The sequence below is a fragment of the Delphinapterus leucas genome, chromosome 14 (assembly GCF_059928025.1).
Source record: "Delphinapterus leucas isolate spDelLeu-1000000601 "Yukka" chromosome 14, BTC_Dleu_Yukka2, whole genome shotgun sequence".
Lineage (NCBI taxonomy): Eukaryota > Metazoa > Chordata > Mammalia > Artiodactyla > Monodontidae > Delphinapterus > Delphinapterus leucas.
The window spans coordinates 43,624,459-43,636,144 of record NC_143142.1 but is presented as its reverse complement, the minus strand read 5'-3'; positions in this window follow the sequence as shown (position 1 = coordinate 43,636,144).

Sequence of the window (11,686 nt, the reverse complement as noted above, 5' to 3'; positions counted from 1 at the left end):
AGAAGGAACCAGCCCTGCTGGTATCTTGTCTTCAGACTTCTGACTTCCAGAATGGGAGACAATACGTTTGTGCTAAGTCCCCCAGTTTGTGGTACTTTGTTATAGCAACCCTAGCAAATAAATATATATTTTTTATACAGTAAGTCCCCTACATATGAACCTTCAAGTTGCAAATTTTCAAAGATGTGAACGTGCGATTACACGTCCAACCACGTAAGTTATTTCACGTGTCTGGTGTACATTGTCAAGTGCGTGCATCCTCTACAAGTGGTTGTACTGTACTGTAAGATTAAAAACGTTTTATTTTTTGTGTTTGTTTGTTCTTGATATACTATTTGTGTGAAAAATATTATAAACCTATTACAGTACAGTACTATATAGCCGATTGTGTTAGTTAGGTACCTAGGCTAACTTTGTTGGACTTATGAGCACATTGGACTTATGAACACGCTCTCTGAATGGAACTCTTTCGTATGTAGGGGACTTACTGTAGTTAAAGAAATTCTTACAGAAGTAGAGGCACTTGCTGAAAGTGGCACGGATAGCTTTGAGGAGAGCTGGTAGTGGTTTGTATCTAGAGATTTAGGTCAGGTCCTTCCCACATCACCTTTCCTCCCAGACAATCCCCTTCATTTGCTACTTAAGCCCTGTCCAAACATGCTTCTAACAAAATTCCTTAGTGGAATACAGTAACAGAAATGGTCCCCTCTGATGCATTGAATTTCGGAGGATTATTTGAGGGCAATGTATGTCACCATTTGTGTCTTTCTATCTCCTTTTCAAAAACAGATGCTCCTTATAGACCATTATTTAGTATTCACATTTTTCTGGGGCTTTGTAGAGACACTCTTTACTCTGGTTGAGCAATAAAAAACTGTGTTCCTCATGCACTTAGCTATATAGCAAAGTTTAAATTTGAATCTAGAGAAATTATAATCATCTGTGCTTGTTATCTAGTTGAAGGAACCAAATTGTACTCCACTCCTGTGGAGATAAGAAGAGCTATTCCCTTGACCTACAGGATACAAACCTTAAGAAATCAGACCAAAGGTAGGAGCAGTAATTGAAAGAACAGTGGCAGGCTGGCAGAAATGGAAACTCGCTTCGATCCCTGACCCACTCAGAGATATCTCACGTTAGTGCATCTTGGTGTTTATAGAAAACCCAGAGGCTATTCATTTTAAAGGTCTTGATGAAAACCAGACGCACCAGAGTGATAACACTGATGAGCACCAGTGTCCTTTCAGTTGAAACTTTGCTGATAAAGATTAACCTTCTCTCATAAGAGAAGTATCAAGAAAACGGTTCATGGAAGAAGGCTAAGCGATCACTGTTATCCAGGAAAGCCTCAATGAGCCTTGTAAGCCTTATAATTACTTAATTAGGAATTACCTGGAGGGAAAGGTATAATTTCTGTAATTGAACCAACATGGCTGGCTGTTTGACCTGTGTATTTTCTTTATATTAAAAATAATCACCTATCTGATAACTGTTTGCTATCAGCGTAAGATAAGCCCTAATGGATACCGAGAGGGGAAGGGCCGGTGCATTTGTAAAAGGAGGAGGGAGTAATTAGAGGAAAGGGATGGGCGTGCCTCACTGAGCAAATTACATTTCCCAACCAATGCTGGGGCCTATCAAATATCCCCGTGTGAAAGAACAGGCACTTCATGCGACCTGGCCATCGTGGCACAGAGCAGAACGTTCCCTCCAGGATTTATTTATGACTAAATCAACTGTACCTTAAAGGGATAGTTTTTCAAACAGTTTTGCTCTTGCAGGAGGGTTCATGCAACAGTGGACATCCTGAAATCCGAGAAGCAAGGTGTTTTAAGTTCCTTCAAATCCAGGTCATGGATAATGTTATTCTCCTTTCTCCCATTTCCCAACGCTGTGTAATTTATATGGCTTGGGATTTCTAATCATTGAGGATCCAGTCTGGATTGGGATGAGGTAGTTATCTAAGCCGTAGAAATTATTGTTGCTTCAGGTGACAAAGGTCATCTGTTTCTGATCTCTTATTATGTGCCTCGGGGAGGATTAATACAATTAATACACTGCTGTTTCCTTTGTTGTTGTCTTAAGGATTTTATTGAGTCAAGGGAGGTAACTTGGGAGACAGAAATTGTGTATTCCGGAAAGGTGCTTGTAAAACAAAACTCACGTTTCTACCTGTGCCTGTTTAACTCACCCTTAGAGGGGTAAAAAAGCAAGAAAGCAAAAGGGTTGTGGCTGCTCCTTGATTTTTAGTGAATTGCAGCAAAGCAGCGGCAAGCAGGAAAGATGGATGAACACTGGGCAGGCGCAGGGGAGTCGTGGCCGGCTGAAAGCCACAGTAGCTGCTGGGGCAGCCAGGCAGGCTGTGATCAGGAAGGACATGGCCTCTCAAGAATGAAAATTCTGGGCTGCCCAGGAATTCCTCAGTCAGAGCCAGACTCTGGAAATAGCAGCTACAGCTGCAGATCAAAGGAGTTTTCCAAGTGCACAGCACAAAAGGCGGTGCTGGTTACATGCTGGGGGTTTTTGCTGCCGTGTCATCATCTTCTGTCAAGGCAGCGGATGCAAAGAAAAAGGCAAGATGTGTTTTCTTGTTTTTGTTTAGTTTTGTTTGTGTGAAAGTGAAATGGGATGATGATTGCTTCTAGTACCTATTTGGGAATTACAGGAAGTTGTTCAGTCCCTAGGGTTAAGGAGAAAAAAAGAACTTAGCATCGCCTAAATAGCTCTACACTGGGGGAGTTTTCCTGAGCCCCACAGACAATGATATTAGCCACACACACACACACACGCGTACGTATATGCTTGCCTGCTCGCGGCCCCCTACCCACAAGCATACCCTATAAAGCCAACAGCAGCAGGAAGACTCCTGTGGAGGGGCTGAGAAGGTGGAGTGAGCTTACCCCCAGGGGAAACAACCATATTAGCTTTGAGCCTAACTAGAGGAAAGGAATTGGGCTTCTCAAGCGGAAGCACAGGACAGAAGTGACTGGAGACACCTCTTAATACACTTGTGATTCAGCCTCCATATCTCTCCTTGTCAGGAAATGTCCATGGTGGGAATGGCCTCCCTAGACGTCACACCTTTGTGCAGTATATACAACCACAGTGTCCTTACATGGCGGGCCTGAAAACGGTCCTCATGTGTCTCTCAGCCATGATTCAGGATAGACATTTCATGGAAGTGTCTTAAGATGAACGTAGAACCAGGGAAAGAAATGAAAAATTCTTTCTTGCATGCTGCTGGTGTGCTGTTGTCATCTATAAGGTTATTTTCTTTCTTCCCCACTAGAGAGTGATACACTATTGTACCCATTTATTCTTTTTTATCTCCCTTAGACCCAGTGCCAGCGCATAAATCCACTGAATGAAAGAATTCCACGAATCATGGTAGAAAAAAATCAGGTTAAATTAGTTACTTTGAATAAATACCATGTGCTCTTCCTGACAAAAATGTATTGCTGTATCTCCTACCTGCCTCTGCCATAACCAGTGAACACTAAAGCTTTCAAGAGAACCTTAAGAAGTTAGAAATCACAGAGTTATCACTAAGAGGAATACCCTCTTCTTAAGTGACCACTTTAGAGGATCCTTAAGTGGGTTCCAGTAATAGAAGACAGTGTTCACAGTTAAATACAAATCTCCAAAATTGACAGGTTGTTTCCAGGTATATTTGTTTGCCTGGAAGCAGTTTCACTGTAGTGGTTTGCATTTCGAATTTTTTAATGGGGATTGTATCCTTTAGGTCCAAATAAAAAACTAGAAAATATCCATGTTGTGTTGTTGGGCTTAGTAAATGCACAATTAGGATGTAAATCAACGTTTTAGATCTGACGGCAGGTTTTTCTAGACAGGCATGATTAGAAGGTGTGAGGAATTTGGAATGCTTACTTTTAGGCAATACAATTATTTTTCTCTGGTTTACCCTGCTGGCTTGACCACATCTAAACCTATAAATTCATATATGCAATAAGTAATTACTATTTATGGTACCTGCTTTGTGAAAAGTTTCATAGTAAGCCCTAGGTGATATGTTGGTTTTACCTGAGAGACAGTGTCTGTGAATATCACTGTGCTTTATGTATTCCTAAGGGCACTTTTGTGGCTTTTGTGCTTACTTTAGAAGCTAATCTCATCATAAAATTGTACTCCTCTGTAGGAGAGTTTTATCTTAGGGCTGTATTAAGATCCGTGAATGGAGATGTCTAGTAGACTATTGCACATTTGGGTCTGATTCTCAGCAGAAAGTTTGGGAATAAAAGTATGGGTAGAGACCTATTGTATTTTGCTTTTATCGCTGTTCTTTTTTTCAACAAATATATGTTTAGTATTCACTAAATACATGTAAGTACAAGTATAAGTACTGAACAAAAATAGTCATGATCTTTGCACTCATAGAGTTCACAATATGGCAGGGAAGGGGGACATCACACAAATAATGTCAAGTGTGAGGAGTATTACCACAGGGTAAGAATAAAATCCCATAAGCAAGTTACAAGGGAACCTAATTTAGTATTCTGAAGAGAGAGTGTCACAGGAGACCTGGTATGCCTGGGGATAGTAACAATTTAGCAAAGACCTCAATGAGCTTCCAGGGTGAGAAAAACATTATTCTCCACTCGACAACATACATTTTTAAGGGAATTCCACTTTTTTGCTCAGATGGTGGATGGGGATATTTTGAAATCAGGGAAGATAAGGCTGTGCAGGCTTAGTGTAAGTCAGCCACGACCCACACTCTCTGGGTCACATCAGCATTTTCCTGAAGCCAGGGATATAGTGAGAATGTTCTGATTGGTAAGATAGAAAGGGAAATCTGCTGTGGGGCTAATAGAGAGGAGCGGAAGGGTTGACCTCTGCTTGTCCTTCTTGATTGGGACACTGGTGTCAGGTCTTGTGACTGGACCTGTTCCACGTCCAGTGGCTGGGGGAAAGCCACCACTGGCCTGCTGGGTCATTTAGCTCCAGATTCCAGTCAGGTGAGCTAATTAAATCTGTTTATTGTTGAAACCATTGTTGTTATGAATGCCTGAAAGCATTCATAAACCAGGTAAAGGAGAGCTTAGGAAACTAAATAGACACTAACGAAGGCCCAAAGGTGAAAGAGCATGTGGTCTAACGATAGAGATAAATTCAATATGATGTAGGGTTCCTGCAAAGTTTTTGGTAATATAGTGAAAATGGAAAATTCTGTCTGCTACAAAATAACTGATGCTGGATGATTATATCCTCCTCCTTCTCTTGGTCTTCTTCCTTCTTTTTCTCCTTCTTTCTTCCTCTTCCTTCTTCCTACTCCTCTCCTTTATCTCTGTCCCTCATTCTCCTTCTCCTCTCAAGTCTCCCCTTCCTCCTCCTCTCTCCCTCTACCTCTCACTTCCTCCTCTCCTCGTTCCCTTCCACTAAAACTGAGCTCAGGAGAAATTCGGATAAATTCCAGGACAAAAACTGAATGAGCTATAGACCAGAGTGATGAGCACAATGCTACAGCTGCCCTGAACATACCTGTCTGCACGAGGGACTTAAGGCTATTGGCATTGCCAGCTGATAAGGTTTATCTCCTGGCTGATGAGGCCAGGAGATAAGGTTTTGGATCTGTGCAAGGTAGGGAGTTAGAAGTGAGATCTGGCACAAAGCGAAGACCCTCATAGGGCCACATCCTCAGTGAGGGGTTGGTTAGAAAGAAATTTGCCTCCTGGAAGAAATGACAGAGATACTTGTCTGAACCAAAGGATCTACAATCAGGCATGAGCTCCTCACACAAGTCTGGAGATTAAATAGCCCTCTTTGGGTGTTATGAAAAATCTCAAGACAAGAAAATCATTCCAAGTGGACTTCAATTGTCCTGCCTTAGGGCACGTGGTGGAACCCAAATTCACCCTGGAAGAACAATCTATCAACCCAGTGTCCTCCAAATCCACAGATTCACATCACTCAAATATAAACTCACAGTCCAAAGTCATTGAAAAACAGAAGGAAAAGAGCCATGGTGGCACCTGAGGACTTTAGACACTAGAATAATTACACAGAAAATATAGACTTTTAAAAATGTTTTTTAAACTAAAAAGGGAGTGAAAAACAGGACAAAGGAAAATGAGACTATAAATAGGGTCAGGAAAGTTTGAAAAAGAACAAATAGAAGTCTATAAACTAAACAATAAAGTCATTAAAATGATAATATTCATAAATGAGTTAAGCAGCAGGTTAGACACACCTGAAGAAAGAGAATCAGTGAATCAGAGCCATGCTTCTCAACCTTTGATGTACATGGCAGTCTCTCAGGAGGCTTGTTAAAATGAAGATTCTGATTCTGTAGGTCTGGGGTAGGACCCAAAAGATTGCATTTCTAATAAGTGCTCAGGTGATGCCCATACTTTGAGGAGCAAGTACATAGAAGATGCATTTGAAAATTGTGGCCCAGTGAGACAAAGATACAGAAAATATGTCTTGAACAGCAAGAATAAGAACAGAAAGAATAGGGGTAAAGCAATATTTAAAAAGATAATAGCAGAGAATTTTCCAGATCTAATGAAATACATGAACCTGCAGATTAAGGAAACCATACCCAAGGTAGGAAAGAAGGAAGCAAGGAAGGGAGGAAAGGAGAGAGAGAGAGAGAGAGAGTAGCAAGAAACCCTTACCTTGGAAAATTGCCAATTATCAAAGAAAAGGAAGATCTTAAAATCAGCCAAAGAGGAGAAAAAAGTTTGCCCAGGAAGAAACAACAATTAGTTAAACTTCTCAACAGTACCAACAGATATGGAATAATATTTTGCAGAGCTCAGAGAGAGAGAAAAAATTCCTAACAACCCAGATTTGTGTATTCATCTCAATGATCCTTCAAGAGAAAGGACAAATTAAGTCATTTTTCAGACAAGCAAATACAGGGATTACAACTGACCAACTCCCACTCAAAATCTATTGATTCTCAAAGTGGTCACCAGCAGCATCAGCATCACCTTGCGAATATATGAGAAATGCAAACATTCGGGCCCCACTGCAAACTTAGGAATCAGAAACTCCATGGTAGGATGTAAGCTGTGTTGTATCAAGCTTTCTAGGTGCTTTGATGTCCTCCAATGGGAGAACCACTGCTCTAGGGGCAGTTCATGAGGCAGAAGAAAGAAGGTCTCTGAGGGAAGGTCTGAGACATAAAATGGAATCTTCATCAAATCATTTGGTGAACCTTAGGTTAACCTAAACTAATACTGACTGAGTCAAACAAATAATATCAAATTTGGGGATAAAAATAAGATAGAACTGAAATATTGAACAACACAAAAAGTAAGATAGGATCGGGATAATTGTAGTTAAAATGTTCCTTTCTTTCAACAGAACAGAAATTGGATATAATTTTTCTGACTGTTACATTATGACAATAATAATTATTCAATGATGTGACCTAGATATCAGCAGTGTTAATGATATCTGTATGTTTTGTTTAAAAATATTATAGGGCTTCCCTGGTGGTGCAGTGGTTAAGAATCTGCCTGCCAATGCAGGGGACGCAGGTTCGAGCCCTGGTCTGGGAAGATCCCACATGCCATGGAGCAACTAAGCCCATGCGCCACAACTACTGAGCCTGTGCTCTAGAGTCCACGAGCCACAACTACTGAGCCCATGTGCCACAACTACTGGAGCCTGCACGCCTAGAGCCTGTGCTCTGCAACAAGAGAAGCCACCACAATGAGAAGCCCGCGCACCACAACGAAGAGTAGCCCTTGCCTGCCGCAACTAGAGAAAGACCACACACAGCAACAAAGACCCAATGCAGCTAAAAATAAATAAATAAATAAAATTTAAAAATAAAATTATAAATTCCCCTTTCCTAATGCTTTTATTATTATCACATTATTTTTATTTAAGCTTTAAAACAACACTATTAAATTATTAGATCAAATACATTCTCATTTAAACTGATGAGGAAACTAAGGGATATTATATATAGCTTGATGAAAATCGTACGTTTTGGTGGAGGGGGGTTGGTCAGAGAGATGGAATCCAAGGGGATTGGTCAGAGAGATGGAATCCAAGTATTTTGATTCCACATCTTCATCTGGCTTTTCCTATTATTAACCCACTGCCTTTTATCATTAATAAAATTTTGATGCAAGAATGCTTTTTGTAGAAAAACATATTCTTTGAAAAAAATTTCAGAAACAACTTTTTTTGTATCTTCTTTTATATAATACAAACAGAAGAGAAGCTAATTTTAAAAACTTTTTTTTTTTATCTTCAGTGTAACAAAGCTATATTCTCCTTTGTACATACGCTTAAATGATTTATGGCTTTATTCTTTCCAGAGAATTAGGCTCAGAAGGAGAGGATAGAATGACAGCATTTTTTTCTCCCGATGTGAAGTCTAAGAAGACTTGGATAACTTTCTCATAACAATCATATTTTATAGATAAGATTTGTTTCCATCAGTCAAATAGAGTGGAGAATGTAAATGACAGAGTTAATCAAGGCATCTGCTTTGGAATGTTTCTTGTAGTGTCTTTCATGGATTCTGTAGGATGGCTGGTGATGATTATGCACTGGTCCCTTTGTCTGCAAACCATGGCAAAGAATAAGCAGGTGATCCCCGTTTCACAGCCATTAGAGATAATATATGTCTGTGTTTAAGGCTGGCCATTACCAGAACCCTTGGCCTTATACAGTGCTGCAGAATTTTCTATAACCTTTATCTATAATTAGATTTACATTTTAAAGCTAAAAGATCTTTTGATTTTAAAATTTACGAAGGGTCAAAACCTGGTGAGTCATTTGTGGAATTTTTTTCCTGTAATAATTGAAGGAATTTTCCAATTGAAACAAATGCCAGGATGAATTTCTTGGCCTTCTGGAACACCTTACGTCTTCATGTACGTTGCAGACACAAGCTCATTCACTGCCTGACAGCCTTGGGAGACAGGTAAGTGCTATCAAATGTGGGAACTGAGGTTTGCGGAGAGTAAAACGCAGCGAATGCTGGTCCATCTTGGATTCGAATCAGAAGCCCAGCATCTTTCTTTGGAACACAGATTTTTATTTCTCCAGGACTTTATGTAATTACATGTTTTAGATTACTCATTATAGTTTGAAGTGACTCCAATATGGAAATATTCATTATATCCTTTGGGAGGCAATTTTGATCTTGTGGAAGGCTTTTTCTAACTGGTTATATATATTTTGATTCAGTACATTTCATTCCATCTAACAGAGTTATTTTTCCCCTATGGGGAGGGACTTGTTTTTCTTTTTAGTCTCTCTCTTTTAGCTTATTAATTTTTGAACTATATTTAGTTGTTTCAATAAATATTACAGAACACCTACTACATATTCACTCTTATGGTGCATCTGGGTATACAAAGATGAGTAAGATACAGTCTTTTCTGCATTGGAAAGAGGCGTGAGGTTAAATCTGTAGATGGGCTAGGAATTAAGGTATTGGAAGGGAAGTAACTCTGGCTTGAAGTAGGCTACAGAAGGACCTTTTTCCAGGAAAGCGGGACTGGTAGGGTGAATTCCTTTATGCTTTTGCCACACAGAAAGGGGAAAGCTATCTCACTGCTCTGGACCTTGCAAATGTTGTTTAGAGTAACAACAACAAAAAATGTCTCCAAGGCTGTGGCAGAACGGAATGTAGAGAAGAACTCAAGACTTGAGTTCTAGCCTTTTATTGCTGGTTAAAGAAAGGAAAAACCAGAGAAACCTTAGAAAGAAAGAGGTAGATGAATCTCCTTGTGTCTCAATCCTGGCTGCTGGCATACTGTTTATCTAAGTCTACAAGATGTGTGTACAGCACAGCTAGTGGAGCCAAACACTTGTTTTTTCATTAAATAGTTATTGTGGACTAGCTCTCTCTCATGAAGTTTATATTTTCCTAAGGGGGTATAGGAAATAAATACTAAAGAGGCAAGATGAATTCAGATAGTGATAATTGCTGCTATGGATTATTTGTTCCCCTCAAAATGTATATGCTGCAATATCATGCCCAGTGTGGTGGTATTAGGAGGCGGGGCCTTTGGGAGGTGCCTAGGTCATGCAGGTGGAGCCCTCATGAATGGGATCAGTGCCCTTATAAAAGAGACCCTAGAGAGCCCTCCTGCCTTCTTCCACTATGTGAGATTACAGTGACAAAACAGCTGTCAATGAGGAAACAGGTCTTATCAGACATGGAATCTGCTGGCACCAGGATCCTGGACTTCTCAGGATCCAGAACTGTAAGACATAAATGTTTGTTGTTTATAAGCCACTCAGTGTCTGGTATTTTGTTATAGCAACCTGAACTGAGGCAATCGATAGAAAGTAAATAAAATATGATGTGATAGTGATTGAGGCGGGGGTTGTTTTAGATAGGATAGGAGGTGGGTTCTTTTGTTGCTGTTGTTTTGTTTTGTTTTGAATCTTAGGCCTAAATAATAAGGAACTAGCTATATAAGGTCCAGGGAAGCAGTATTCCGGAAAAGACAACAGTCCCCGGAAAGACCTAAAATGGGAGCAAACTTAGTATGTTTAAAGAATAAGGAGAAGTTGCACTATAGCTGGGATGGAGTGAGGGAGGGAATAGTATGATATTGTGGGCTAAACAGCCCCAGACAATATAGGGGCTGTCATAAAATGCTTGGATAATATTCTAAGTCTGGTGAAAAGCCACTGAACTAGTTTAGGTAAGGGGATATGAGTTTTAAGTAATCTGATTTGAAAAAAAATCATTCCAAATGTTGTGTATAGAGAAAATGATTGTAAAGAGGCAAGCGTGGAAACAGCGATTTAGTCAAGGGCTGATGGCATCTGGATCAAGGTTGCAGCAGATGTGACGGAGAGAAGTGAATCTATTCGGGTGGCACTTCTTTATCCCATGTCTTTGTGTATATTAGAAAAAGGCACCATTTGCTCAAGTAAAAACAAATTTTAAGTTAGAATATTATTATACAAACAGAACCACTTCTGGGGCTGGGATCCAGGCTAAATTTTTATTTCTCCAGGTGGGCATCAGCCCTGGCTGGAACATACACATGCCCCTCACACACTCCATGGATGCCAGCCATGTTCATCCCGTTTGAACCCCAGCCCCTAAGTAAGGCAGTCATCCAGATTTGGAGTTGTGTGTATGTGTGGGGAGGATAAGGGGGTAGAATCAAAGTTTGCAGAGTTCTATCGGGACTAGATAGAATCAGGCTTAGCTGCCTGAACACGTGTTTCAGTGAGTTTGTGTGTGCGCTGTTTTACGTATGTGGTACAGGGTGCTGGATACCTGTGTGTGATTATGAAGGAGGAAGCTTGCCTTTGCTGTTCTAGGACTTGGCTAGCAGACCACAAAGCATAGGAATTTGTTACTGTGAGAGCTTATTCAGAGAAGGACTGCTGCTCTGAGGAAATGATTCTTGAGCTGAGATCTGAAGGATAAATAGGGTGTAGGTAGCTGTCATGGGTTAAATTATGGAGTCCCGAAAGTTTACATCGACGTGTATGGAGTACGTCAGGCAGGTGGAGGGGCATTCATTTCATACAGTTTCATTAGATTCTCCTCATGGTTTTATGAAAACAATATTAAAATTCCCATGTTCAGATGAGTAAATTGGAAGCCAAAAAATATCATATACTGTCTACCCAGTGTGAGTCTTACTACTGTGTTTCTTAAATTACAGATAGTAGTTATACCCACAGATGAAAACTTTCTTGAATGATTTTGCTGTGGGCACAATAT